This window comes from Paramisgurnus dabryanus, chromosome 10 (genome assembly GCF_030506205.2).
Source record: "Paramisgurnus dabryanus chromosome 10, PD_genome_1.1, whole genome shotgun sequence".
Classification (NCBI taxonomy): Eukaryota; Metazoa; Chordata; class Actinopteri; order Cypriniformes; family Cobitidae; genus Paramisgurnus; species Paramisgurnus dabryanus.
In genome coordinates this window covers 798,501-824,664 of record NC_133346.1, presented here as the reverse complement: position 1 = coordinate 824,664, position 26,164 = coordinate 798,501, and the positions used below count along the sequence as shown (strand labels likewise).

General features: G+C 38.1%; 1 protein-coding gene across 3 annotated transcripts in view; it reads left to right on the top strand.

Annotated features, from left to right (window-relative positions):
- Window positions 1-26,164, top strand: part of unc5cb (unc-5 netrin receptor Cb) — a 139,605-nt gene that overhangs the window by 50,156 nt on the left and 63,285 nt on the right. The gene's annotated exons all lie outside the window — the stretch shown is intronic.

The window sequence follows — 26,164 nt, the reverse complement described above, 5'->3', positions numbered from 1 at the left end:
ACGCACCCTTGCAGACCATTTTAAAGGTGCAGTGTGTAAATTTAAGCAGCATCTAGTGGTGAGTTTGCAAATTGCAACCAATGGCTCAGTTCACTGCTCACCCCTCGCTTTTGAAACGCATAGAGAAGCTACGGTAGCCGCCACCGGACAAACATGTCATCTTCGGAGACAACTTAGTAAAAAAAGTTTGGCTTCTGTAGAAACATGGCGGCACAAAATGGTGACTTCCATGTAAGGGGACCCTCTGTGTATGTAGATAAAAATGACTCATTATAAGGTAACAAAAACATAACTGTTCAATATGAAAGATCTTTAAACACCCCTGATAATATAGTTTTGTATATTATTTGCATTTCTGTCAAGAGATCCTTCTAAAAATTACACACTGCACCTTTAAGCAATAAACAGACACAAAGACATTAATTAGTATCATTACACATACAACAACATCTGGATGCTCCTCTTTCTCTACACTTGTAAACACTGGAGCGGTAGTTTGGCATACGTCATGCGTGACCTTTCCACGTGATTACATAATACATAAGGTTACGCTGGTGCATCACACGGCTAGTGCAAGATGATATGTTGTCGTTAAAAACTCCATTTGTATTTTTTTTCTGAAAATGATAATGGTTTTGCTAAATAAGACTTGTATGTCTTGGTTGGGATGGTTTAGAGTCCTTTGAAGCTGCATTAAAACTGTAAACTGTTGATGTCCACTAAAGTCCACTATATGGAAAAAAATCCTGAAATTTCTTCTCGACTGAACAAAAAAAGACATCAACATCTCGGATGACATGGGAGTGAGTAAATTATCCGATTTTTTCAAATGAAAGTGGAGTAATCCTTTAAAGGTAGGGTAACAGATTTGATCCTGAAACATTTTTAGTTATGCTGGTTAAAAGTCTCCTCACATCCTGATAGCAATCACTGTGTTAAGTTGTTTAAATGTATTTGTAAAAATTTATATCATCTGTGAAAGGCGTAGGACCAAAAAATGTTCAACAAATCATAGATTTCGGTCCGAACGGACGTTTCCTTTTATGTCCCTCATACATAAGCGTAATTTGAATTCCCACCGCGCAGCGAGTCCACGCAGATACCATACGTCATCGGCGCGTTCACGTGCGCTCTGTCTGTAAACAGCGAGAACACCAAACTTTTCTGCTGAATTGACAACCTACACAGGAGCAACAAAACTAAATTCATCTTTTATAACAACAACCGCAAAAACTGCCTGGATCAGCAAGAGCAAAAACCCAAATTAACATCTGTAACTTTACTGCTTTACCACGAGATGCAAACAGCTACAGGAGGCAAAGGGTCTGAAAGGGTCGTTGCACTGTTTATTTTGGTAAGGTAGGTACGCGATATGTTTGTATTGAGATGGATTCAGATATTATACTTTGATGAAACGTTGTGTTGCTTATGAAATTTGTGTTCGTTTACGGATTAGCATAACGATATAGTTACTACGTCTACACAACCGAACGTGTGCTTAAACTAATTCTGATGTAAACCAGTTGTTTATGTTGGTTATTTTGGAAGTGTTATTCACTTTGTACTGCAAAGTTTTCTCACTGGTGAATGAGACATGAGACGTGACCGTCTGATCTGTGCGTGTTCATGTGTTTGGAAAGAGGCGTGACTTTGGAGAGCGATTTGACTTGAGGGTGGGATCGGGATTTCATTGCTAGGCGGCTACCGTTAGCATTTTTCCAAATGTGTTACCCTACCTTTAAAATCCATGTGAGATGTTATCTGAAGGTTGGCATCAGGTTATCCAGTGGCTCCACGCTGTCCTGCAGAAGTACCGGTGCTCAGGAAAAATGTAAAGGATTTCATAATGATTGATCCCAGTATAACACTCTGTCTGCCCTCCATCTCCTCTTTCTCCAGTCGATCTCTGATAGGTCTGATACAGTAGCAGCTCTCTCTGTATGTGTTCGGCTCAGGGGATGGAGCCGATGGTTTAGTGGACGAGCCCTGCAGCGCTCTTCTCTTTTCTTGATTAGGCACAGCAGAACCCAGAAATCTCCAAGGCCGTCTGGAGACGCATTTGTGCAAAATTGCATTTTTACTGCATTGTGATTTGAAGCGGTGTGTGCTTTGTGTCATCTGCTGAGTGAAATTGGCTTTTGTTTGTCAGCCTAACAGTGAGTTTTCTGCCAGATCCAGTGGATGTAGATCATATGTGACCTCATATCTAGTAGATATTTATAGTAATATAGTAATGGATGCTTGGAGATCCTTATGGCAGCTGTAGTGTAATACTGTGGTCACTGTTTTCATTGGGTTCTGAGCAGCAGGGGTAAAACAATGCTAAATTAATATAATAAAATGCAGCCTAACCATATAATCACATATAGTTAGGCTAGTAAAATAAATAGGCTTATTATAGCAAGAGTAAAATCTTATGTGGTTGACATAATACCCAAGTAGATTTAAAGGTGCAATGTGTAAATTTTAGAAGGATCTCTTGACAGAAATGCAATATAAGATAAATAACTATATTATCAGTGGTGTATAAAAACCTTACATAATGAACTGAATTGTTTTTATTACCTTAGAATGAGACTTTTTTATCTACATACATCGCCGGTCATCTTACATGGATCTCGCCATTTTGTGCCGCCATGTTTCTACAGTAGCCCTAAATGGACAAACTGCTCTACAAGCCATAAAAATAAGTCTTCCTACAAATGCTGTTTTCATAAAGAAAATGTAATTTTAAATTCTTACTGATCATAAAAACCAGAAGGTGTTATGGTGAAAAGAAAACCCCCAGGTCTTGTTTCTTAATAGATCACGAATGTGGTCTCTATTAATATCTGAAGTTTTTCTGTGACTAGAAACGTGGAGAAGAAAATAGCTGGTACACTTTGAGGGGCAGAGCGGGCGGTTTTGTGAGACAGATCTCATAAATCTTGCTGGTATTGATTAGGATTAGAGGTGAAATGTTATGATAATGTTAGGTGTTTTCAGTAGCTGTGTTGTTCACTGAAGCAGTTAGCACATTAATCACGGCCGTCTCAGCTGCTGGCCGAGGGGATTCGGGGGCATTAGTGGGTGATGCCCAGCTGCCCGACTCCAGCTTCACCCGTGTGGAACTGTTTCTCTGTCAAACAGTCAGAAAATATTGAATGTCCAGTGTCCCAAACACAGATCATCTGTCTGTCACCTTTAGAAGAACAGACTATTCATTTTTCCTTCAGTATAGAGACTTCTGTTTTTATCTGTTTATGTGAATATTTGACTTTAGAAGCTACATCAACAAAATATAATGAGGGTCACATGATTAAAAAAAATACGGTTTTATGTACTTTTCAACATAGTTGTCAATGTATATTAGGGAAAAAATATCTAATTGCGATTGTGTCGTGTCATTTCATCCAAGTGAAATAAGCTGCAGATTACAGATGGAGTAAAATGTCAAAGGAGGTGCAAAAAGGTTGTTTTTATTTCCATCTTTGTGGTCCAGTAGTTTTGGGCAACTCTCTCTCAGTCAATCAAGTTCACACCAAACCGTCTCCTACATATTCAGGGTGTTTGGGTGCCTGTTACAGGCGTCCTGCCGTCTGTCAGCGTAATGAGAACGGCCGCTTCTCTTACACTCGACTCTTAATGAAACGGTGGCAGAAATCCCTTGCTCAGGACTTCTGCTGCCGAGCGATTTCCCCTCACAGGCCTGAAGCTAAGTGGGAAAAACACTGAAAAGCCACAATTGCTGGTGTGATTGGCAGTGGAAACTCGGGAGACATGTTTGCCATGCAGTCTAAAATGGCCCGATGAGCAATTTCTGTCTGGAAGAAGAGGGTGTTTAAACACAGAATGAGGTGAAGAAGCTGTTTTTAGCCCTGAAACTGCCATTACAGCAAACGTTTATCCAGTAATTGAGAGATGCCTCACATATCAATCTGTGTCTTTACATATGCATCATGCAGCCCTAAAGGAGTCTCGCCTCATAGAAAAAACATTCATGTTAGAAAAACATTCATGTTTATAAAGCTGCTGAAAATGAGGAGCTCAGATGCAAAACCCTCTAAATGCATCTGACATGTTTTCTTGTAAATGAGCAGTTTTATCAAACACTTAATGGATTCTGCCAACAAACCGGTGTTTGTGAATGACCTGAGGCCAGGATTAAGCGGATTTGAAGTGAAAGTGTTTGTTGAACGTATAATACATGCAGAGATCTGTTTTTTTGACAAAGGTGGGGTTTAGCGGCTTTTACATCTGAGCTCTTCTGTTGTATGTTAAAGGGGTCATATTATTTCATAATATTATATCTTTGATTTCCCCAGAGTACATATGTGAAGTTTAAGCTCAAAATACCCCACAGATAATTTATTATAAGATTTTAAAATTGTCACTTTGTAGGTGTGAGCAAAAATGTGCTGTTTTTGTGTGTGTCCTTTAAAATGCAAATGAGCTGATAATGCAAACACTGATCACCATAATGGTGGTTTGTTGTAATTGAAACTCAATTGTGCTGTCAATTATTTTCTCTCTCTCTCTCTCTCTGCACTAAATGGTAGTGCCGTGGTTGGATAGTCCAGATTAAGAGGCGGTATTATTATAATAAGATCCCCTTCTGACATCACAAGGGGAGCCAAAATTTCAATGACCTTTTTTCACATGCTTGCAGAGAATGGTTAACCAAAACTGGGTTGTTCTTTTTCACATTTGTTAGTTTGATAAAAGCAGTGGGGACCCAATTGTAGGGCTTAAACATGGTCAGATTTTTATGATATGTCCCCTTTAAAGTACTTTTTCTTTGTTGTGCATGAAGAGTATTTTATGTCATCATTAGAGTTTCATGTAACTACCCGTATGACTTTTGTAAAAGTAAACTTCACTTCAGAAAGTTGCATTTACAATAAAAGTGAACTTGTGAAGAATGATAAATGAAGTGTAGCTTAAGTGAATAAAGGATGGGTTATTGTGTTAGCATCTGTGTGTAGTTCAGGGTGGTATCGAGCGACTGAGCTCAGGTCAGCTTTGATATGTGTGACAGAGGGCAGAAACGTCTTCCCAGGACACTGTCTTCTTTCCAATGACTTATGCATGAGGAAGATGGACAGATTCACCTTGTACTTTAAAAAACAGGGAGAGAGAGAGAGAGAGAGAGGAAGAGAAGAGAGGTGATGCAGTGGGTCGACTTAAGGCCAGCTGTGTGTAAGATCCAACTCTGTTGATCACTGGTGTGTTTCGGAGCATCTGTTGGGTCAGATGGTTTTTCTTCTTAACTGATATCAGACGTTCAGATGTGATGTTAGACATCTCATATATCACCAGCCCACCATCTTAACCTTTATCAAACCCCTCCACCCTACAGATACAGCACTGTTCAAACCCTCAGAGCGGAATGAAATCTTATATCAGTGCTGTTTGCTAAGTCAGGCATCAGCGCCTCTATTGTATGTACTGTTTTCAACACTTGTAACGAGTATTACAGTTCTGCATCTTAGTCATTCAGTGCACATTCACGAGCAGAATACACGGCGCATGTTGTTGGAGTGATGTGCTGACGTAGTTGCCAATGGTTTTTCCCTTTTTTATTTAAGCCATTATGCAAACATTGTAAACAATATAAATGTATATTTATATTACATTTGTATAAATTAATAAATGCACATTTACTTGCCATCGTATTCTGTGTCTGTGCGTTGGCAACTAGCCTACGTCAGGAGGTGACGTCAGCAGCATGTGCCGCAGTCAGCTTGTAAATGCGCGACCAACCAGGAGAACAGATTGTTAAATTAAATTGTTAGTTTTGTTTTATTTGTCTGTCGCTTCATAATATTATTATTATTGAACGATTGATGGCACATGGACCTTTTTGTCGATGTCTTTTATTCTTTTCTGGGCTAGATTGTGAAAATCTAACTGCAGTCTATGGGACAGATACAAGCCTCACAATTTTCAACAAAAATATCTAAAAATGTGGACTTGGTGGTTTAGAAGTGATTTATGATAAAAGTGTCATTTTGGGGTGAACCAACCCTTTAACTCTTTCCCCACCGGTGTTTTTAAAAAAAGTTTCCAGCCAGCGTAAAGCATATTTCATGATTTTCACAAAAAGTTTAATGCCTTTCAGAAAATGTTATTTTCTTTAAATATATAAACATACAATTTATCAAATGAAAGAACAGATCCTCTCCTTTCAAACAAACATACAAACAAACATTTTCTTCAAAAATACCAGATTTTGAGCAAAAAAGCATACAGCTTGCCCTAGGGTAAAACTTCTGGGTTTTATAAGTTACAGAAGAGCACCACCTGGTGGATAATAGCGGTATTGAGGATTGCCGGAAATACTCATCATTGGCAAGGAAGTGTTTTCTCTTAATTGACGGGTTAACTGGTCAATGGTGGGGAAAGAGTTAAGGCTATATTGAGTAAGACAGCAGACTGTAGGCTGGGTCCGTGCTGAAGTCGGCAGCTCCGGTGCAGATCCGGCCCGGAGTCGTCTGCTGTCTGAGCAGTGTGTGCATAAGAAAAGCATCACTTACTGTATGTGTAATTATCATGAGAGCGTCCACTGATGAATCACTGTTTGTGTTTATTCACTCACAGTAAATAAGCAGGTAGAGGATGTGTGTGTTGTGACTGCTGGTCTCTCTCTCTTTCTCTCTCTGTGAGATGAGGTAGGGTGGTGTGGGGGGGTTCACTTGCTCCTTATTGCCCTTCTATTATCACTGGTTGACCTACTTCAGTGCAGTTGAAATCACAGTCCTGATGCCCCATCGACTGCAGCAGCCCAGAGCGTGTGTGTGTGTGTGTGTGTGTTTGTGTGTGTGTGCGCGCGCACGCTTGTGTGTGTGTGTGTATGTGCACTTGTGTCTAATGCAGTCTGTCCTCAACCTCTGCACCTCAATACTCTTTTCCATGTGTCATGTTCATTTAACACCTCCCTTATCATCCGTGTTTCTCTGCTCTGTTGTGGCCTTTTCTTTCTTTTCTAGCTGAGCTTGGCATCTTCTCCAGTGTTCTGTATATATTTGTGATGATTCTATTGCAACATTGTGGATTTGAATGATTTATATGTTTCGTGAAGTTTTCTGAGGATTGTATCAGTGGAGTAGTTTATAATGCTGTTCTTGTGACTCATTGTTGAGACTGAGGTGTTTTAATAGTGACTCTTATTTAAACAAAATAGTTTAGATTTTATTTATTTGATTCTTCTTTATCAGTCAGTTCAAAGTGTCATGTTCAATGATTCAGCGATTCCTTTGCATCATCAGATGTTGGCAGAAGCCTTGTATAGCAGTCATGAAACATCACTTAAAGGGGGCATATCATGAAAAGTGCTATAAATGGGTCCCCAGTGCTTCTTTCAACCTAAAAAAAGTGATAAAGATCAACCCAGGAACTTAGTTTTAGTAAACCATTCTCTGCAAGCATGTGAACAAATAGGTCATTGAAATTTGGCTCCCCTTGTGATGTCAGAAAGGGATCTTATTATAATAATACCGCCCCTAATGCACTGCCATTTAGTACAGAGAGAGAAAGAGAGAAAGAATAATTGACAGCACAATTTAGTTTCAATTTCAACAAAACACCATTATGGCGATCAGTGTTTGCATTTCACACATTTTTGCTCACACCTACAAAGTGTTAATTTTAACATGCTATAATAAATTATATGTGGGGTATTTTGAGCTAAAACTTCACATATGTACTCTGAGGACACCAAAGATTTATTTTAAATCTTTTATTAAAAATGTCTTGTGAAATGCCCCCTTTAAATATACCATACAGAAATCTGATATATTGCCCTATATAAATGTTTTTGTGTTTAAAAGACGCTCTAAATATTAACAGCACTTGCAGCTGTTTATTTAATTTGTCTTTAATGGCTGCTTGATGGGTCTTCACACTTGATGATGTTTGGTTTATATTGAGAATTAATTTAGCTACAAAAACCTCATTAACCTATTTTTTTTGGGGGGGTGATGTAAAGTAGAGAAGTTTGTGGTGTTAAGCAGATTGTCCTGGTTTTGATAATGACTAACAGTGTTTAGGGAGGATCTTATGTGTCACCTCTCATCAGGGCGGAGCTTATCCTCTCGCCCTGAGGCTATGAGAAGGCATTAGCTCTACTGAAGACATTGGTTGTGTTACTGCTGTAACACCATGATCATGGTTTTTGGCATCAGTTTTTCTTTTCTCTTCAGCATGCAGATCCACTCCACTGCTCCAGGCAAAGATTTGCAACTTCACATTACATGAGTCCCGTCACATTAAAACACACATCAGACTCTCTCTCTCTTTCTCTCTCTCATCTGCTTCCAGAGACCTTCAACACCTACAGTGTGTCACAGCTACTTCTGATGCTTTATTCAACTTCTCGTGTTAATACAGTGGCTTGTTAAAAATGGTTGATCCCTGGAAAAACCTTAATTGACAGCATTGATAGCAGCCCGAGTCTCTTGTTTCTCAAATATTTCTCCTGAGATTAACAACCTTTAATACACGTGAAATTATAAGATGTGTTTTTCTATTGGAAGAAACATCTAAGCGGGATCTTAAACTGAGAACTTAATCTGCCATCCTGAGGAAGACGTCTCAATATGATCTCAAACATTTCTTATATCACAAAACAAACTAATCTGAGCTATGCTGTCTTCATTCATTTTATTGCTCTGTACTTTTATCTTTATATGAACAATTCACTTATTTGTATTTTTGTTTATGGCAATTTTAGGAGAAATGTCTGAGGCAGATTTGAGTCATAAATAACTTTAAGGAATAACTCGGATTCTCTGGGGAGATCTGACAGTGTCACCGTGTTTTTGGGTCAGTGGAGGTTTCGTGTGTGTTTTACAGGTATCTGGGATAAGACGAAAAATTATTCATGCTTCACTTAAGAGAGAGAGAGCGAGAGAGAGAGAGAGAGAGAGAGAGAGTATGACTGTATATACAGACAGATGTGTAATTACATCTTAATTATTAGAATATTAAACCTTTTACGATGACAAAGCTATTTGAATCTTAAATGATCTTGTGAAAATCTTGTATGGATGAAGTGTTCAGAGAGTGCAGTGTTGGATTGTGTGACAGCGTTTTAGACTTTGTGTGTGTATCTGTGTTTCTCAAAATCCCTTCACATTTTATATATGTGTGTGCTTGTTTCAAGGTTGTATGATATAGCAATAAACAGTGAAGTTATGAAGGTACAAATATTTGAAATGATTCAGGCATTGATGTGAAGGACGTGTGTAAATGCAATGATAGGAGGCAGCCTAAAGAATCTGAGAGTTTCATTTATTCCAGTAATCTACAGAAGTGTTACGCTGAAAGTGCCGCAATCGTGAGCAGCGCATACTCTGCCGTTTAATAACAGTATAAAAATCTCAAGTTCACATTACTTTATTTTACATGCATTTATGAGCAAAACCTCTTTAATATGCTTTTTAAAGATCAGCTTAATTTATATAGCTGTGATTTGTTTAATCCACATTGTTTTCGTGCTGTTCTGGTCCGTGTAATGACAGATACAGACACAATACACAATTATAGATATAAAAAGGCCATGGCACATTATTAAATCTGTTTCTCCGAAGTTTACGATAAAATGAAACATTTCACATTATAAGCATAAGATTTAGATTTATAGATATATCTGCTTCTCTGAAGATTATTAAGAAATGTAAGGATTCATTTAGTGCTGGGCAGAGAGTTAATAACAGCGCAGTCTTCTTGCAACAGTGTGTTTTTAAATATTTTATTGCTTTTTTTAAAGGTGCGGTGTGTAAATTAGCATCTAGTGGTGAGTTTGCAAATTGCAACCAACGTCTCAGTCCACGGCTCACTCCTTGCTTTTGAAAAACATAGAGAAGCTACGTTAGCCACTATAGGACAAACATGTCATAGTCGGAGACTTAGTTAAAAAGTTTGTCCGTTAAGGGCTTCTGTAGAAACATGGGGGCACAAAATGGTGACTTCCATGTAAGGGGACCCTCAGTGTTTGTAGATAAAAACGACTGATTCTAAGGTAATAAAAACAGAACGGTTCATTATGAAAGGTCTATATACACCACTGATATTATAGTTATGTTGATTATATTGCATTTCTGTCAAGAGATCCTCCTAAAAGTTACACACTGCACCTTCAAATTGCTCAAAGTTTAAAACACACTTGACTTCACATTCATAATTTTATAGTAAAATGTAATAATAGTTTTTCATTAATCTATGAGCATTTAAACCATAAGCAATGCACTGTCACTTTAATTCAGTGTGAGCGCTCCTGCTACGCTTGCAGTGTGCATCCAACTTGTTAACCTGGGCGCTTAAAAAACATGCGCTTCTCACACTTGCAGTGTGAAACCGGCGTTACTTTATGGTCAGTAAATTAAATGTTTGGTTATTTTGTGTTTTTTATCAGTGTGATATTGAACATCATCTTCTGTCTAGAGATCAGTGGGAAACTCATTACAATTTGTAAAAATCCATCTACGCATCAGAATGAATCTGACAATAAATATGTTTACAGGCTCTGTGGGAAACACTGTGTGTGTGTGTGTGTGTGTGTGTGTGTGTGTGTGCGTGCGTACGTGCGTGTACTTGCCCTTTCTACCCACAATCATTTGTGAGAATGGAGATAAGCAGTTATTTTCTGTTGACTTTTATGTGACTATTAATGTTGTGTGTGAATTGGGCATGATGATTTTCTCTGATATTTGTCCGCTCTTGATTTGAAGATTGGGTTTTAACTTTTGCCCCCGGCATCATGGTGTGTAGAATATTAAAACAGATGAAGGACAGCCGGCTTTAAAGACACGGTACAGGTCCCAGCGATCAGAGCCGAATATAAATGCTTTAATTAGTCTGTTAGGTCATTTGGAAATATGAACACTTATCTAAAGGGTGAAGCTGAATTTTCACTGAAGCAGACACAAACATTGCTGATGCCTAGGAAAAGCATGAAATACACAAAACTTAATTAAAAAGGAATATCACAGTACAAAGTGTACAGTATACAGAGATATGTGACCCTACAGAGCATTATATTCATGTAATACATCAAAGTTCGTTTTGCGCAAGTAAACTTAGGTTGGTAACTTGTTTTTATACGTGAGTTTTCTGTATGTGGGCAGATCTTGGCCTGAATAAACTACATAACATACACAGATTTCATCTCAGGTTTGAGATGAACATTCGTCACATTAATTATCCAGTTTATCCATCTGTGATCCGTCTCCAGCCGCTCTTCCACATCCGTGGTAACAAGCTGTTGGGTTGAGTTGTGTTTTTGTAATGACCCTGAAACAGCAGAGGTCAGGGTGTGACTGCATTCTGCTTCAGCCAATTATCATCTGTGATGCTGATGGGCACAGCGTGATGTCACCGAGGTCACGAGACGATTCGTCTGATTCATTCGTGTCTGCCCACAGCGGGGGCGACGCTCGCATTCCTGCCCACTGTAACACCACTGATAGGACAAACTGGCTTTGATTGGCACCATCATTAAATTCCCACATCAGACCGACTGTGACCCGATACCAGACACAACCCCGTCTGCTTTCTGTATGCGCTGGTCAGCAGGCATGACTACTGTGACATTTTCTACAAATAATAACAATCACAAATGAAATCTCTTTAATATTTCATTTGTTTCTCCTAGACACCAATAAGACCAAGATCTCAAACTGTGCTTTACAAAATGATCTGAGGTATGTTGTCAACATGATTTTTTATAGCTTTGTAATTGTAGTCAACCACAGTAAATGAGGACTTAAATTCAAAGTTATGAATTGGCAGCATATGAGCACTAACATCTCATTTAATATCTCCAAATTCAAATGATCTACAATATTATATTATATTATCTCCCTTCACTGTTACAGTACGTAATGAAAGCCGTGTTTGATTGTAATATTATTCCCCCGAACTTTACACAATGTTAATGCTTCAGTAAAACATAATGAAGAACTTCATTAAAAAGTCTTCTGAGATATAAACGAGCAATCTTCATCACCAGACTGTCTTGATTTCCCTCTTGATCAGATGCTTGATCTGTGTATGATAAAATGTCTGTTAGTTATGGTGTTGTTTGCTAGTTTAAACTGGATAGTGACTTCTAGCACAAACACACGGTGTAAAGTGCGATCTTTAGGGGTTCATTCATAAATCTGAGTCTCCAAAGACCATCGCCTCACAGGAATTAGGACAGAAGCAGTTGAAAGTGGACAATAGAGACCATGTGTTTGTCTCGTCCACTTTTGAGCCTATTGACGAAAATGCTTCTTAAAGGTGCAGTGTGTAAATTTTAGCAGCATCTAGTGGTAAGGATGCGACATGCAACCAATGGCTCAGTTCACTGCCCAACCCTAGCTTTTGAATCGCATAGAGAAGCTACAGTAGCCGCCACCGGAAAAACGTGTCATTGAGGGAGACAACTTCCTCTCAACAACTTCCTCTCAACAAAACGTCTCATTCTAAGGTAATAAAAACATAACGGTTCATTATAAAAATGTCTTTATACACCCCTGATAATATAGTTTTGTATATTATTTTGCATTTCTGTCAAGAGATCCTTTTAAAAATTACACACTGCACCTTTAATACCAGGTGTAAACAGCCCCAATAATGCAGTGACAGTAATTTATTAATTTGGACAAGAGTATGCACCTAGTGGCCGTTGTTGGTAAAACAACTTAAAGTTTAAGACAAACCTCATTTTTTGTGATAATTTTATGTATAAAACGTATACTTTTTATTGCATTATTTTTATTTATTACAATAAATGTAAACTGCTATAACAATTTTATTTTATTTAATATTTTTACCTTTAAACACTTCTGTGAAAAACTTTAAAGTGTTTCTTTAAAACTAGACCAGGCTTCTAGACAAAAAATGCCAGGGTTGTATATATATATATATATACATATATACATATAAATAAATAAAAGTGTGGTGTGCTCTGATTGGCCAGCTATCCAACACATTGGCCGAATAACTCTAGCGTGTGATGGAAAGTTAAGCCTCTTACCATATTTGGAATATCAACTCACAAAACGTCTCCACAAAATGACAATACTACAGCGAGAATAAAAGTTACGCCTTCTTTTCTTTGTCTAAACATTTGGGAAAATCTTCCCACACAGTGATGTAGATATGTGGGGTAGTGTTTAAATGAGGATGAGCCTTCACTTTTAGGTAGAATATCTCTTTGGGTTTAAGACTTTAATCCTTGTGACTTTATGGATCTTCTATATGCACAAACAGCTTTTAACACTCCAATGACGAAGGAAAACATGAACTCGCATTATATTACCTCTTTAATGTTGGTTAATGCAGTTGATATGGTAGTCTGTCTGTCTGTCTGTCTCATATGCTCAGGTGAATCTGTAAAGATCTCTGAGCGCTGAGCCTCTACTCAAAGAGAGAGAGAGATGGTGGCGTGCCGCTGTAAATTAGTCCCTGGCGGTGACACCATGCTTGCTGGGTAATTTGGACAATGGGGCATTTGACAGCTCACCCATCACGGCAACTGCACCCTGGGGAGGAACCCGTCTCTCCGGCTTTTTCCTCGTTCTGTCAGACTGATGGAGCTGCTCTCTAAGTAGCAGCATCATTCTCCAATCAACCAACAAAATGGCTTTTTGGTCTGCACTAGAAACTGCTGAGAATGAGCGACTCTCTCTCTCTGGTGCATAAGACTTCAACGTGTACCCAAAAAAATCTTCTCCATGCTATGAGATTCAGTCTTGTAAATGCATCCGTCCTGATGGGGTTGTGTGAGGCAGATATCTGGCTGCAGTTTTAAATGTGTGGTTACCATTGACTTTAGCCACAGTGAGACTTTGTTGCCATGACACCCAGGGAATTAATTTCTCTCTGTGCACTGTACTGTACATATCATTTACCAGGGTGAAAAGTGAACAATGTCTGTTCTCAGATTTTATATCTCTTGTGAACGTGAGGCTAGGTTGCAGGAGAGAATTGCACAAGGTAATGGTAATAATATTTGTGATATATGCATAAAGAATTTTGGATTTTATAGAATGAAGTATATAATAAGGAACTTGGATATTTAATATTGCAGTGGGTTTAAATATTTAAAAGGCTGATTAATCTGCTGTACTTTTTTAGCTACATTAGACGGCTCATATCTGAAGCTGATGGTCTGTAACATATGGTAGCGGTGGGTCATAGATGAATGCAGAAATGAAGTTTATAACACCAGCTGAGTGTTTCTGTATCCAGGCTAGGGAATTTTCAAGGCTGGAAACTTTTCATGGAATTAACGGGAATAAATATAAACTGGGCATTTAAAAAAAATGCGAAATGTCAAAATCTCTATCTTTGCATGTATTCATGTAAATCACATACATTTGTTTAAAACTTTCTTGTGCTGTGTGTAAGCTAGTGTGCAGCACAGGTTCCCACAGGTCCTTGAAATCCTTGAAAGTTTGTGAATCTGGGAGAAAAAATTGGGAAAATTGGCCCTGGGAAGTTTTTGAAAATATACATACATAGATACAGGTCATTGAAAGTGCTTGAATCTATTTTATGCAAGACGTTTTCTGGAAAAAAATCCTTATTATTCTGTGTGTAGTGTTGAATAATATCATAAAAATTATTTTTTCACGTGCTAAACTGTTTGCTTTAAATGCAAATGTTGATTCATACCAAAATGCTTTTTTACATAGTTGTGTTTGACACATGAAAACGTCTCGGGTTACGTATGTAACTGTTGTTCCCTGAGAAGGGAACGAGACGCTGCGTCTCTCTTGCCATACTTCCTGCGTCCCTGTAACGCCGTCTTTGGCAATATTTCAGATAGCGATATACTTCCTGGCTCCTGCGTCACCCTGTCTTTGTCGTAAAGCCTCACCATTGGTTGAATTTGATATACACATTCAGACGCACTTACCCCTGGAGGCGTCCCCAAAGTGTCACCGCAGTGATGCAGCGTGAGTTCCCTTGAAAGGGAACTGTAACAATGTATCTTTAAAGGCAACACGATGTAACCTTGCTCTCACTTGAAATGTGTCCCCGCATTTATTCCTTGAATTTGAGGGTATTGGACCTGGAAAGTCCTTGAAAGGTCCTTGAATTTGAAGTTAACAAAGGTGTGGGAACCCTGGCAACAACATTATACCATTATAAAGACAAGTGGTCAAGTCAAGGAGGTTTTGATAATAAAGCTTGATATATGGTATTTTAGTTTAACTAGCGAATACCAAAATGTGTTTATACAGTATTTAGCTATCTAAATGTAAGCTATCACTATTATAATAATGATAATAATGTTTATTATGCTTTTATTACTCAATAAAGAATCAATTAAAGTTCTAAATATTTGAAAGACCTTGCATGCATGTTTATTTATGTTTTTGCATGATATAGTTTATATAAATTCCCGTTAAAGGAACAGTATGTAGGATTGTGGCCAAAACTGGTATTGCAATAACAAAACTTGTGGCTAAAACTGGTACTGCAATCACCCAACTGGTGGCCAATACACAACATGACAACATAAACATCAGTTGAGGGCTGCAACTCCACTTTTTAAATGACAATATCCTAGCCAGACCACTGTTGTCAGTGATATAAGTATGTGAAATGAAAATGATTTCTTAATGTCTAGTGACATATCAGGGCCATTTTATGATTCATTGATATAAATTTCTTACATACTGTTCCTTTAAGTTTCCAGTTCTCCAGATTAAGTTCCCATGGAAAGTTTCCACTTCTTTGCAACCCTAATCCAGACTGACCTCAGTGTCTGAACTTTGTGTTATTTTGTTTTTAGCTTTCATCCACATGACACTATTACAATATATTTACACTGCTCTACGGTTCATCTGAATACTGCAATAGTATTTGACTCATACAATAGTGCTAAATACGTGAGAATGACATATAGAAATATTGAATACGCCTCAGCGGTCCAAATAGTTTTTGTAAGATCTTCCAGAGTCTGTGTTTGAATGAAGTGAGTGTCATGGCAACTGTACTGTATATTTCTGCCTCTTCCTCTGTTCTGACCTAGAAATAATGAAATGATTGTGTGTTTCTTCTATCAGTGAGGTTACACAATAATCACCCGCTGTTAACTGTTATCAGACGCTTCTCTTCAAACAAGACAAACACTCACACACCAACTCATTTTTTCTGCTCGTCCATGCATAGAGAAACTGAATGAAGTGCTGTTATCTGCGCTTATTCATTTCTTATTGAACGTGTTTCGTAATCTTATCTCTACTCCTCTTTCTTGAGTATTTCTGCTTATGTCGAGCCAAATCAATTCATTTTTTGGCATTTTTTCTATCGTTGTTTTGATAAGAGCCACGTTGAATTGAAACATGTTAATTGCTGAGCCCGGCCCACCTTCACCGTCCCTACGTGAACATTTGTTGAATAATTCATTGAGTTTAATTTCTCTCTGTGGTTAAAGTGTAGACCCGGTTAAGCTGAGGCCATAATGAAATGTTTCACCCTGGAATCGATCCGAGTCGTGCTCGGTTAATGATGTCTTAACTTTGCATTAAATGTGCCGGGTTTCTGACCACATCAATGAAAAAGTGTGCGTATTGAAAATATAACCTAGGAATGGTAACAGTTGAGCTTAGGTTGTAATGTTAATCTTGGAGGGCACATTGAGACCATAACACAATAGATTGTGTTCATCTACTGAATTTACAGCTTCTTATACTGCTCATCATTCTTGCTTTCTGTGCAGCGAGAGATGAGGATTTATGCCAACGTTCATCCCCGTTCACGCTTGACTCTCTCCTGATGGAAGAGAAGCACTGTTGAGGGTGATACACTGCTTTCCTGAGGACCATAAATCTGAACGCACACAGATAAAATCCAGCTTATCTTTCACAGGACTGTCAGCCTGCTGATATCACACATGTTGAAAATATAAGTGAGATGTGTTTGTTTTACCTGTGCATCGTCCTCATAGCATCATCTTACAAATGATCATTCACTATTACACTTAAATTCACTTATTTGGGTTGTTTTTTAATACACATCATTGCAAAGCCGCAGAAAAATCGCACTGATTATATGATCTATCATGACAACAACAAAGTGTAATGGGGCATTCACAGTATGACAATAACAATAACTGTAACTATATTAGCATCCACGCTAACGGACGATAACAATAACACTACAGTATGTTGATCATAAATGTGCATGCTGCTGTACTGCAATCACAAAAATGGATGTACAGTAGATGACCCGCTGGTGCTTTAAGTGTTAAATGCCAAAACAAAATCTGACAGCAGAAGCTGGATGCTCTCTCTGAAAGCTGAAGATCTGCTCATCGCTGGCATGCAGAGCATTTATCTTGCTAGCTTGCTCATATTTATATTTATAAGTATTAGATCAATAAAACACCGCTGCCCAACTACTATCACCTTTAATAAAACTTGTGGCAATCAACAATAGCCTAACATCATTCAGGAATCCAACAGAGATTATATTCATGTTTTAGGGCTGTCACGAATCTCCAATTCCTCGATACGAATACATTTTCCATTCTAAGGTCACGATTCGATTCAATTCTCGATTTTTACTTTTTTTTTGAAAGACAAAAAATGTTGTGCCATTATTTTTTTAGTATTATTATTATAGTTTCATATTAACATGCACATTGCATGCTTTTCCTCGCATGGGGGTTTTGTGGGCTTCACTTTATTGGAGAGAGCTTTTAGAAAGAGGATTCCTTCTTGCACGCACCTGCACTTAATGCACAGAGAGGTTTTTTTCCCTTGGCAAGCTGACCAGACGTGACGTGGGGGCGTGGCAGCATTGACGATCCCATTTTTTTATTCGAAGTTCGAGGTTGTGACTTAATTTCGATCGTGACACCCTTAGTATGTTTTATGATTTATCAGCAGGAAAAATGGCTCCTGACTATATCGTATCTTTAAACATTAGGCAGTCCTTTCAGAATAATGCAAAATCCTTGATCTTGCAGCATGATTTCTTAAAAAATGCGATGGAACATGCAGGATATTTTAGCAGTTTTATGTGATGAAATTGCGGGAACTTGCCAAAATTGCATGAACTTGCAAAAACTTTTTGTTTGCAGCTTTTCATTGATGTTCACATCGCGTAATTACATCGCGTCCTAACATTCGCAAGACAACAGGAGACATGGCTCCGCATGTTTGAAGTAAATGCAAAATTTTTCAACTTTCTGCTAAGATAAATATGACTTTTCGCTACGAAAATGCGGGCATTATGAATTCATGCAAGCCTGCATATTTTGCGAGCAGACATCTGCAATTATGCAGCGAAAGTGTGGCATATTTAAAAAATGCGGCCCCCGCACAAATATGCAGACTTTGGCTGATTTTGCATTGAATCATACGATCCCATAATCGCATTTTTCTGGAAGGACTGATTAGGGTTATAGTGTGAGCTTTGCTATTCTCTTTCATTCGGAATTAGTTTAATAGTTATAGTTATTGTCCATAAGATAAACAGCCCTTAAGACTCTGGATTTCATTAACACAGAACCATCAGAACTGCATGTATGTAACTGTAGGCTAATTAACAGATATTAATTCATTTCATCTCATTGAATAAAGCAAAACTCTTTCAATCAAATTTCTTCATCTGTGATTCAGCTCAGTTTTGTGCCTGATGCAAACCCAGACTCTGCTGTGATTGTTTGTGGGTGAAATGCTGACTCCATTTCACTTTCGATCCATCAGAAAACATCTGCCCTCACTCCTGAAGGATTCATTTCTTCAAATCATGTTTTTCCTGCTTCATGCTTTCTCTTGATTTGACAGCGCGCTGGCGATGCTGTTTTGCATGCGCTCGACCACATGCATTTCTCCCGAGTGTCTTTAGCATTTTACTTCAAGATTTTCCTCTTGTGTTAGGTGGCCTTCAGTATATATCAGAGATGTTGGATTGTCTTTTGGAAGGATTTTAAGTGCAGTATAATCATGTTAAAACATCGGATTTTATCAACTGCCTTCATACACGTCAGAGATCCGGCGACGGTCTGTATTGAACGTGGCACGCGCGTAAGCCGAACTGCTCTCGGGAAGATGTTCTTTAATTGAAAAAACTATTAGGCTTCGGGTGATGTAGTCGCTTTGTTCTGGCAGATTTCCAGTGGACCTAAACCGAGAGACTCGTGTGGACACATTATTTATTACCCACCAGCTCACGTCAGAATGAATTGTTTGGATACACGTGAGCTGGCGTCTTTACACGGGCGGCACAAGCGAAGCCTGTGTTGTTTTAGATGGTATGCTTTGCCTTTGAAGATGTTTGGATCTCAGTGAACTATAAAGGCAGCGTTGGACTCCCCCGGTTGTGTCGCTTCATTTACGATACACCACATGAGCGGGCTTTATAAACTCCTACATCTGCTTGTGTTCTTACATGAATGTTATCAGGTCATCATAGAGATGAACACACTTGTTTATAGGTGGATGTCTTCTTTAAAGTTCTTCTCCTCTTGTGTGGTTATTAAAATACCATCAACCACTTTGTTTAAGGAACCCTGAGCTCCGGGTTCTTGAGTTTATATTCTTTGGTCTTTGAGGTCTTTGACGTCTCAGCTTTGATGTTGGTTTAGTATGTGATATGCCATCTTTACTGTCATGCAAATAAAGATCTCTTGAGATTCAACAAGTTTGTGCGGCGGGGAGTACAGTGTACAGTTTTGGACATCCTCAGATAAAACAGGATCACGGCTCAGACTGAAAGGCATCAGTTTTCAGCAAAACCAGATCAGGACTAAAGTCTACATCAGACATCGTGCATAATGGTCTTGGACTAAAGGACATCAGGTTTTAACTTAATTAGACATCGGGTGAAACCCCGTAAAACAGCATCAGACCGGTGATGTAACTATCACAAACTGTTTCACACAGCAAAAAGTCTTTGATACTATTTATTTTTCACTGTTTGTATTCATTGCTACAGTCACAGACCATTAATTTATAACACTGAATTAAATGCCGTTTGCATGTGTAAATGATGACTGTGTTTAACATCTTTACTTCTCTCTTTGAAAAAATTACCATTTTAAGCAGGCTAAAACATTATTACAACTTCACCAAAATTGGTTTCGAACCCAGGGAACACACATACTGATCAAATGTATACCTTGTAATGTCGCTTTGGATAAAAGCCTCTGCCAAATGCATAAACCAAATGAATTATTTAAGCAATATTTTCTACACTGTAGTGGACTGTAGCGATTAATAAAAAATAATAAGTAATAATTCTTTCATCTTTACTTGTTTCCATCTTTCATAAAGGTTTTATTAGGATATAGTATACAGGTTCATACAAACATATACAGCTTAGACTATTTTATACAAAGGTTTGTGTGAGGAAGAAAAGGAACGACAACCATTTATGTCAAGGCTACAATTAAATACACAGTTAAAGAAACAAAAGTGCCTCATGCGTCTTTATTGATCCCCTGTAAGTTTGCGATAGTCAGGTCATAAAATCATCTGATGCCTTTTTGTCTGTGTTTGTTTTGTCCGATGCCTTGTTGTGCGAGACCTGATGCCATTTTCCCCGATGTCTGTCCCTGTTTTTGTTATTCTCAGTTGATCAGAGTTTCTCTGTGTACGTGCAGCACACCTAAAGCTTATATATAGCAGATCCACAGACAGTATGTGGTGAAGTGAACATATATAATATATATATACAGTAGAGTACTGTGATCTGATCAGGTCACTGCTTTGCCCGGCTTTCATATCGCAGCTTGTGAGAGTGCGTTTCATTTTCATGAACCGTTCCAGCATGAGAAATCCAATTGAAAGATTTGTGCTGGAATATTCACTCCTTCATACTCCTATACACCATATGCTTCTCTCTCTTCTCAGACTTTCATTCTAGCAGTTTTTCACCACATGAACTAAATTGATTTCAGTGTGAATTAGTAATGCTGAAGGTTTAGAGCTATATATGTTGTGTTGCTTCACATATGCACAGTACAGTTGGACACTTGAAAACCATTGTGTGGTTTTGGTGATTTTGATTTAATTATTTTTATGCATATACAAATGAGCAGCATGATCTGCCTAAAGTGTGCCGCTGGTTTTGAACTGGTTTTAAATGGTCTCCCAGTCTAACCAAGCTTGTTTGCATCCAAAAACCTCTGAAACAGCAAACACTTTAAATGCAGTTTTTTACGTTTAAAGTTCATCCAGGTGTCAGCTGAAGTAAATGCCTCTCAGCTCACTGTACAGACTGTAGATGCTAAGATAGACACGCATCAGCTGAAAAGCAAAACCTGGCACTCTTGGTGCTGTACAGATGTGAAACTAGGGAAAAGCCCCTTATACTAAGAAACAACCGCATATGAGGTGTTTCTTGGAGGTATTTGTACATTATTTTAAATCAAAAGAGGAGTGTTATTCAAACATCATTGTTAAGAAAATACTTAGGAGCAGACACGTACTGAGGTGTTTCTGAGAGGTTTAAGTTCACACCGCGTCATCTTCAAATAATGATTATGTGATTTACTTACATCAGGTGACCTGAAAATGTGAATAAACATTATTTCCATAGCAGTTTTGGGAATTACACATTTTCTGAATACCACCTCACGTGAAGGTAAAAACTCTTTTGCAATATATGAGAGTTTTTACAAAATTTGATGTATTTTCAATTCGCAATGTCAATTTGTGCACTTTAAAGAGTGTCTTGGCTAAACGGATATTAATCTGATCTTCTATTACCGTGCAAAATGCGAATAACCTTTTTTATTCCTCTGCCTTAAGAAACTTACAACAACGGTTACATAAAGCTTTCCGTTAATAAAGGTTTTATTTCTCCTTAAATATAAGCATGTTTATCATTGGACTTTACTGGTTTTAGGAAGTTTTTATTACATACTGCTGACGCTCTTCATCGTTCTATGACATGAGATGAAGAGCTAAAGTCTCTCGTTCTCTGTGCTTGTGTATTCAGCAGACAAATACCCAGGATCGCCGCAGCCGTGTCTTTCTCATACGCTGCATGGGGTTCAGGATGTCTTGATTTTAAATGATGAATGAAACTTGTAGTGCTGTATGTTTTTGCATCTTTCTCTGACACTTTAAAATGCTTATCTACATGTTTGCTGCGTTTGCATTCACTTTTTTGATCATCAAAGACCTCATTGTTTGGTAAAATTTATTTGGTCTTTTCATATGTTTGGCCAAACACCAAAAATGATTTAAATTTTCATTTTTAGCATGAATTAATTTATTTAGAGCCTTAAAACCTGATCCTAATTCACATGTGATCTCATATTCAAAGCTTTTTTGGTTTATTCTTGTTTTTTTTTTAAACACTGTGGGATCTTCAAGAATAAAATGTTAATCTTACATCATATGGAAGCAATTTGATACTTTCTAGATTAAAATCAAAGTAAAAGGTTGGAGCATCTGGTGTAAAGGCATATGGTCAACAAACAAACTTCTGTTGTGAGGAATTTGAAACAATAATTGCCTAAAGTGTGTTGTTGTAGTTTGTAGAGGTGATGAAGGTCAAGCAGTGACTGCGCAGTCTGACTGCATACACAGAGCTTCAGACAGAAACTCAACACTTACTGTATTTTTATTCAAGGTCAAACTCTTTTTGTTTCTTGTTTTTTTTTTTTTTTTGTGGGAATTCAGAAAGCTCAGTGTTCTGAGGGGAAGGTGTGGTTGACTTTTCTAGATGTGATTGTGATAACAGGCCTGAACTCAAATTACATCCCAGAGAACCAGCATCAAAGCGTGGCATTGTGGCATGAAGGTTTTCTCGGCGTGACGGCATGCAGACGGGGTGGAGCCCATGATCGGACCCCTCGGACCGCTGCATTCACACAACAAACAAACAAACAACCTACAAACTCAAAAAAAACCTTGTTTATGTTATAAAAACATATTGTGAGTTTGTTGTGTGATGAATGTTTATTGTTGTCCTTCACTGGAGATCTCAGAATCAGTGGGGATTTAACTTGAGGGCCATGTTTTTTTTCCTTTTCTCAAGTGCTTTTCTCCAGAAAGCTCTCTTTATTCTCTTGTATTTATTATTTTTGGCACTGTGGAGGTTGATAAATTGTAGCTCGCATACAGGGACGACACACTAAACCCTTTCATGCCTCTGTCTGATCTCTCGTCCCTGCCGAGCGTCAGACAGACCGACTGCTGCTCCGTGACTTTCCTGCATGTAAGAGTCATTTTTTTGGGTCAAGGTCTGGTGGGCCGACAGGAGGCGGAGACGTCCTGGTGTCTGATGAGTCTTAGATGACTGCCATTGGTTTAGCACAAGAGAAAAACATTCCCCGAGCTCAGCTGATGAAGTATGCCACTTGTACTGATGTATAATGTGTAGCTGAATATGGAAACATGTTGCTGGATTGTAACTTTATACACAAGAACGTTTCAAGATATGAACGAGTGTTTGTGCACATGTTTAGATGCATGTGTGTGTGACTGAGATAGTGATCATGCTTGGCGAGGCGGGCGGTTTTACCAGGTCATGGTTCTGGTCCACAGCTAATTGTTGAGTTGATAAAGCTGCCCTGGTTTGCTCAGATATGTCCCACGTGAGCTCAGGGCTGCGGGGCAGAAAGCGCCTAATATGACGCTTTCTAATATGAGTGTTTTGTGTTTGCCGTCACTTCAGCCCATAATACAGACCAAATTTTAAAGGGATAGTTCACCCATAAATTAAAGAAATGTCATTATTTAATCACCGTCATGTCAGTCGAACCCCCAGTGTCTTTCTTTGTTCTTCAGAAGCCAAATCTAGATTTAAAAAAAGTTTTGTCTCTCTTTCAGTGCTCATTCTCTGTGTCTGTGTAAAGGAGTAAATGTCTTCAGCAGACCTAAAATATATGTAAAAATTCGAGTGGGGTTATTTATTTAACACTTCTGGGTCATTTTGAAGCTCGAAGGGTTTACTGGGGCTATGAGAGTGGATGGTGGCCATCTTGGAAAATTTTTTTTTTTTTATCTTTTTTTTTAAACATGCAGGTGAGTACATAATAAGGGGTGCAACCTTGTCACCCTTGTGTTTTGGATCCAAAATAGGTCATTCTTGTGATTTGTCTAGAATCAATGAGTTTGTAAAAATGGGGGTGAGGAGGGTCTGTGACAGGGTCACAGTGGACGAAATTATGAAAATCATCTCCAGCTATTGTGGTAACAATGTCAAATCACTAACCAGTTGGGCAGGTTATGTTTTACAGTTTGTAGTCATGTGCTGTACATTGTGCAGAGTTCATATCTTTCATAACATTACATAGCAATAAAATAGCGTTGTGCCTTTAAAAAATGTGTTTTTTCTTTGCCTATATCTGTAAACATCTTAAGAACAACTTTCTCTAACTCAACTTTGACTTTGTACATTTATCCAGAGATAAACCGTGAACTCAATGAGAGATGCTAAGCGCTGCGTTGCCAAGTCCTCTGTTTTCTGCTTTTTTCCGCAAGTTAATTTTTTCTGCATGTTAAAGATAGAAGGATTTTGTTTGTTATTTATTTAGGCAGTGAATAGTCTTTGGGATGCTTTTGGGCTCATTTTGAATTTCTATTGGGCTGGTTTTGATACGTGAATCTGGCAACCCTGGCTGTGCAATTGGGCAGACGTTTGGTTTGGAGTATATAGAGTGTACATGTAAACCAACATTTTTATCAGATTGCAATGATTAGGGTGCATGTAAACTACACTGTCGTAACCTCCAATCGAATTAAATTCAGTCAGATTGAGAAAATTTTGTGCATGTAAACACAAAATGTACACATATTGTTAGATGCATTGTGTAGGAAATGCATTATCTAAAACGAACAATGAACAATATCGTTTTTTAGCATTTATAAATTCTTGTTGATGTAAGTTCAGTTATTTATATTAGTTCATGGTCCATAAACTAATGTTAACAGTTTCAACTTTGATTTAAAATAATGTATTAGTAAATGCTAAAATGAATAGCAGTAATTAAAATGAATTAAAACTTTATCATAATCCGGGGTGCAAACTCCCCTGATTATGATAAAGTTTTAATTTTGTTTAATTAAAATTTAATGTTTTTGTTTTAATTTAAATGAATGTTAGTATTATCTGTGACCATGAGTTTGTGTTTAACATGCACAGTGGTAAATGAATATGCAACACAGGTGAGCGTATAACAGCATCAGATTTTAAAGCTAAAAATATTTTATAAAGTCCTCTTTTATTTTAAATGACACACACGTGTTACGTGACCCTTATGAAGGGGTTAATTATCAGATGATTAGGTGCTGAAGACAGGTCATGTGTGATTTAGGACCAACATGTGAAGAGTAGCAGACACACACATTACCCAGAAACCCTTGGGGCTGTGTGTGCTAATGCAGTCTCACCCGTTTTCCCCCGACAGCCCGTAACATCACAGCCGATATTGATGTGATATCACCACCGTGTCCTGACAGGGTTTGTTAGACACACAGTCTGGTCTGGAGCGCTGTGTACTGAAGCAGTGAAGAATCTTTGATGCTGCGTTTTAACCTCTTGCACCCGTGCGCTTACATTCGGTCTCTCTGTAAATAATTGATGCCTGCCGGTCGGGTGTTAAGAATAGAAAACGTATTCAGAGGTGACGAATATCTTTGCTAATGTCTTTTGACTTCCCTTGTGGAGTCAAAGGCCGGATATTTCAACGTATAGAGCAGATTTTGTCTCCTATTCCTCAAAGGGCAGTTTCGATTCATGTTTACTTTTCACCACGAGGTGTTTTCTTCATCACATGGAGATAAATTTAGGTTCGTGTTTGATGAAGACAGTGTTGAGGTGATGCGGTGCTCAGGATGAAAGTGATGCTCGTTTGAAGTATGCTGACGAAACATCTGTACCACTTTTTTGATTTATAAAGTCACTAGAAATTATATCTCATATTTTTAGCAAATAACTGCATTTCTGAAAGGTATCTGAATAATTTCTTTAATAAGCTCAATTGTCTTTAAGTCACTTTAGGTCAAAAAACATCACAGTAGAGAATCTTGCTGGTTTAGTTAAACTGTCTACATGTTTATAGCTGTCAAATAACACTTTTAAAAACACAGACATCCTCACTCGAGTCTAGAGGTTTGATTTAACGCTGTCTTCACACATGTGCTGTACATTTATTCCTGGTCCTACGTGCACCGCCTGCAGGTGATTAATGGACATAATTGCTTCTCAATGGGTGACCAGT